We start from the raw sequence: 5,758 nt of genomic DNA on the forward strand, positions 1-5,758 counted from the left end.
CATGTGGAACCTAGAAAAATGGTACAGATGAACTGGTTTGCAGGGCAGAAATTGAGACACAGATGTAGAGAACAAAAGTATGGACACCAAAGGGAGAAAGCGGCAGGGGAGGAGGGGGTGGTGGTGTGATGAACTGGGAGATTGGGATTGATATGTATGCACTGATGTGTATAAAATTGATGCCTAATAAGGACCTGCTGTATAAAAAAATAAATAAAACAAAATTCGGAAAAAAATAAATATATATATATACTGAGTGCATATCTTGTGTCCGTCATTGTTCTAAGCATTCAGGATATGGTAGTGAATAAATAGACAAAAAGCTCTGCTTTCAAGGATTTTACACTTTAGTTAGATATATAAAGTGGATTTGTTTGTCTTGATGTTCTTTGAAAACATCTTTGTTGTACACTATAACAAACTGCATAAAAGTTTCTAATTTTGAAGCAAGGAAGATACAAAAGAAACTATCTCTAAAATGGGATTTCTTCTTGGAAAAAAATATAGTCTAGAATACTCCAATATTAGGACCATTCATATAAAATTTTGGAACTTAGAAACTGTAAGTCTTCGTGATTATTCCTGTATTTATAAGATGACATAAAAGTGGGCTACAAATAAATGACTTAGCAACAAATTTTACAATTTTGATTAATTTATTCAAATCTGAGCAAAATCAGTCATTTAGCGCTCACATGCATCATCTAAAGTGTCAAAGTTTAATGAAAATTGAAATTGTTTAGAAAGGCTTGCATTTTAGACGATGTAATGTAAAAATGTAATTTGATGGAAATGCCAGCAATTATTGCACAGGAAATCATTCTTCCTAATTGACAACATCTTTAAACTTACAGCCTGTAAAATTGTCTTTTCTTTTTCTATTAATAGAGCATGTAGTCCATAAAATTCTGATATATGATGAATTTCATTTTTTGAAGGTTTAATTTAAAAAAAAAAAGATATTCAGTGAGAATGCACACATTTCAACATATTTCAATTTGTTTCAGCATGGGTCCTCTCCAAAAGCAGAGCTGGAGACAAAAGCTATTAACAGACAGTCTATTTTAGGAAGTCACCCCAAAGAGGAGGAGTGGGAAACTGCAAAGAGAAGGAGAGAAAGAAAATTGAATCCTAGGATATCTTATTGAGCAGTATGATTATTGCAGTAAATAGTTGGGTTCAATCCCTCTAAGAAGCCTCGTAGGATACATTTCAGAATTGTCCACTTGAGACACAGACTCAGGCGCACTTACCCACTAGTCCCCATCCAACACTTGGTCAGGGCTGCACCATTACATGTTTATTCCTACCACTTTCAGGTTTGGTAAGCATCAGAAGGGCTGACTGGATTCTCTTGGACATTTTATAATACATACTGGCACCAGAGAAATCTGGAAATAGAGAACGAAAGGTATGTGATTCATTTGAAATGAGACATTAGGTTACATCCACAATGAGTAGAGTAAAATGATGGGCCAAGAGAATGTGAGGTGGGGCACAAAACGTGTACAATTCTCACCTCTCATTTCATGATGCTGTTGAAACTAATAAGGACACCCTCTTAGGTGGGAATTTAAAAGGTAAAAACAAATAAGTAAGAATTTATTTTAAGAAAAAGTACTTTCCAATTTTGATATGAGAATTTAATAAATGATTTCCATCAGGATTGCAGCCTATATGGAAATTAAAATATGGGTAACACTATGAAAAGTTGTATTCTTCAAAAAGCTCACACATGCTAAAGAGTATAAACATAAACCTATGTTTTTAATATACAAAATTATCATTTCTAGTTTCTCTGATTATTTACATTTTATTTCCTCCTTTGTTTTGTAGGGATAAATTTCAATGTATTCTTGTTTGTAATCTTTGTTTTTTTAAATTGCAATTTTCAAAGGACTGCAAAAGCTGAAGGGTTTCTGGTAAGCCAAATTTATAAACTGTTTCTGTTAAAGATGTTCAGCTTATTTTGAAAAAATCTAACCAAATTTTGGAAGAATCACTTACAAAATATGCAACACTATTGTAGGGCATTTATACTGGTTTACAAAGTAGTGAAATAAATTCAGGACATTTCTAAAAATGTGACTGATGCAGGGAAGCAAAAAGAAAAACAGGTACTGCTATGATTAGGTCTTTTTTTTTTTCTTTTTGATTCAACATAGGCTTCACCACAAAAAAGAATTCAGTTGTTATTCCATGTAAAAAATATTTGCAAATTCTGACAATCAGATTTCTAATGTAATTTGTACACCATCACAGCTTAAGTAAATAAAATTGTACATGCACCATAACTAAGCCCAAGTACATTTCTGCTTCATAAATTTCTTAATCTGATAAGAACAGTTTGTGCCATGATGTTGTGCTCCAACAAAATTGGTATTCATATTGTTACCATCTACTCTTTTGTATAAAATGTGTATGTTATAATATTTAAAAGCTATGTTACCACTGCAAATTTCAAATACTTAAATATCTAGTCCTCAGATTCTTGTGATATGTGATATGGAAATATATATATAACCACAACTTTAGGCTATTTAGTAAAATAGCAGAATGATAAGACTACATAATTTATGAAACGGAGCTGAAGTATGCAACGGCAAATTTATAGCCTTAAATTATTTCATCTGTGAACAAGGGGAAAAAAGAAATTAAGGCTTTTAACCTTAAAAAAAGAAAAAAAGAACAAATAAAATTAAAGGAAACAGGAAATAATAAGTGAAACAGAGCAGATGATAATTTAATAGAATTGAATAGAAAGCCCAGAAATAAACCAGAGTAGGTATACATGTGTGTGCATACACAGTATTACGGGAATAGTTGACTCAACGGTCCTAAGTATAAAAGCACTGGGAAAAAAAAACCACAAAGGAAAATATGCATAAATTTGACTGCATAAAAATTAAATATTGCTCTACTATCAAAAAATGATAAATGAGAAAGGTCAACTATGATATAAATATTTCAAAAATGTCTATTTTAATATTTTAAAATTATAAAAATCTCTTCAAAACCAAAAAAAAATCTTTAGTTCTCCAAAAGATAAATGAGCAAAGGATATGAGGAGTGAATTCACAAAACACAAAGAAAGCAAAATTATTAGAAGTTATAGTATTTAAGGCTGGAAGGATGCTGTGAACCTAGGACTTTCATCTGTTGCCGTTGGGAGTGTAAATTTGTATAATCTATCTGGAAAGTAGCATAGGTGTATGTTTCAACTTAAATATGTTCATATTATTTTACCTAGAAATTCCACTTTCAAGGATCTAAGCTGAGAAAAAAGGAGATACAAATATTTGTATATAAGGATGTTAATCATATTATTGTTTACAAAAGAAAAATATCGGAAGCCACATCTATGTGCAACAACAAAGAATGCCTATGTCATCTAAGAAAATATTGGTATTTGTTGCAATAGGATTGGATACCATTTAGTCATGCTATTTCTGTAGAACATTTCAAAGTAAAAATAGTCTTCATTTATTGAGCACCTACCATGCACAAGGCAATGCACTAAAGAGCTTTACAAGTGATTTCCACACTTTAATTGATTTCCATGCTTTTAACACTAGCAACATTTACATGATCTCTAAAGTATTATGATTTACATTTGACAGAAGAGAAAATTGAAGTCTAGACAGATTTCCTGAAATGATTAAAGTCTTTTAGGCACTATATTGCAGAGCTAAGATTTGAATCCCAGTCTGACTCCAAAGGTCCACTTTCCACTTTTAGCTATTCTACAGCACTGCTTTCATAGCATGGGAAAAATCTCAAGATACTATGTAATAGTTCGTGTGTGTTGGGGGGTAGGGAGTGGGAGCTGGATTTAAAGGCTATACAAATTATGCGTGTTACCACCACGAAGTTTCTTGAACAGTTCCTGGTAGTCAGCACTGGAGTGTGGGAATGGACATGAAGTGTTGGGGGTGAAGTGGAACACACTGCCTCTATACTTTCTTTTCTTACTAAGAATAATTTAATTGTGTAGTTTATTAAAATAACCAAAAGAGGAACATAAACTTACGTAGACACTATGACTCCAGTTCTGTTTTTTGTGTTTTTTTTTTTAACATTCATACCACTACTTGCCTGGGGGGAGGGGGGAACCACTGGAAATAATTTTATCAGTTATTTTAGTGATCTCAATACTTATTGGTGAGAAGTAGAATTATTGTTGATTTGTTTTTCGTACACTTCTATATTTTCAAATTATCTATATAAGCATTTATTACTTTCTGATTGTAAAATGTTATAGTTGAAAAAAACTGACAATAAACATTAAAGCCATTTAAATGAGTTAGCTTACTGATAAACAGTGCAATGTTATGATAATGCTGTGCTACTCAAAAAGTGGATTTGGCCACAACCAACTTTTTAAACCTCTTCATCGCTCCTCCTCACATCCATGGCTGGTGAAAAAGCAAATTAATACCACCTTTTTTGGAAACAATTGACAGTATATACCTTTAAAGTCCTAAAATTATTTTAAAAGGCTTAAGCCCTTGCAAAACAAAGAATGTTGCACACCATCCACTTATACAAAGATCAAGTCATTAGCCATTGTAGTCACTGACCAGCAGTACACCCTGAAAGGAATTAAAGAGGAAGAACAGGATGAGGCACTCTGTGCTTTGGCAAAATAGGTCCTCTAGATAGTTAGATATCTCAGGAAGAATTTTAATGAAACCAAAATCTTGCATCTTCCTTTACATGGAAAAAAAAAGGCACTAAAATCATTAACTGAGATACTTGTTCCGCCTGGCTAGCAATAACCTTTTACTGAGATGTGTGCTTGACTGCATGTATTCCCTATCCAAAATCATAAACACACACACACACACACACACACACACAGACACACACACACTGGCTCTTCCCCCTACTTCTTCAGAGCAGCTCCTCAGAGCTGCTCTGGGCGTAAATCCTCTATAATACTCAGAATAAAACTCAACTCACAGCTCTTATGTTGTGGGGGTTTGTTTTGTTTTGTTTTTTCAGTTCATACACCTTACTGCTACTTCTCAAAAATCTAAAATAAGAAAAACAACATACAATAAGTTTATCACTGAAGCTTATTGTAAAATAAAGTTGGTGAGATTAAATGAATGGTTATAGTGCATTTATTCATCAGAAATCTACCTCATCATTCATAATGTGATTATGAAACAAAACAGAAAAATACTTAGGTAAAATAAAGGAGAATACAACATTGTATATATATTGTATACGTTGTATATATTGTATATACAATATATATACATATATAATACATATTTACATATATGTAAATATATTGTATGTACATAGATATATATTTGTATATGTATTGTATATATTGTATATAGTCATTGTATATATCTATGTTAGAATGACTACATAGAAATTTAATACTTCTAGGCATGGAAGAACGGAATATGGAAAATGAAAAGTCTTCTTTATTGGGGTGGGAGGACTGAACTCATTTCTCATGAACAGACTTGGGATCGTTAGAAATATTGTACAGCTTTTTACTTCTACTTAACAAATACTGATATTACCATTTTGTTCAGTATACCTGTTACCAAGAAGCATTTGTTTTTATTTCAAATACACTAAGTCTGGTAAACATACAAGTTGGAACTAGGGTTGTTTGCGTGTGCCCATTAATGTATCACTACACTTTTTTTTTTTTTTTTTTTTTTTTTTTTTGTGGTATGCGGGCCTACCTCTGCCGTGGCCTCTCCCGTTGCGGAGCACAGGCTCCGGACGCGCA

At 32.5% G+C, this 5,758-nt stretch overlaps 1 long non-coding RNA gene across 3 annotated transcripts in view; it reads right to left on the bottom strand.

Moving 5' to 3' along the window:
* Positions 1 to 633: 633 nt before the first annotated feature.
* The window catches only part of LOC114487990 (uncharacterized), a 6,089-nt gene continuing 964 nt past the window's right edge, over positions 634 to 5,758 (bottom strand). Inside the window, exons 2-4 of one of the 3 annotated variants that reach the window (XR_003683610.2) lie at positions 4,963 to 5,035; positions 1,254 to 1,391; positions 634 to 1,098 (exon numbers count right to left, since the gene is read on the bottom strand). This is a non-coding gene — a long non-coding RNA (uncharacterized lncRNA). The remainder of the gene's footprint in view (positions 1,099 to 1,253; positions 1,392 to 4,962; positions 5,036 to 5,758) is intronic. The other 2 variants (XR_003683611.2, XR_003683609.2) reach the window with 2 other exon arrangements.

Source organism: Physeter macrocephalus, chromosome 16, assembly GCF_002837175.3.
Source record: "Physeter macrocephalus isolate SW-GA chromosome 16, ASM283717v5, whole genome shotgun sequence".
Classification (NCBI taxonomy): domain Eukaryota; kingdom Metazoa; phylum Chordata; class Mammalia; order Artiodactyla; family Physeteridae; genus Physeter; species Physeter macrocephalus.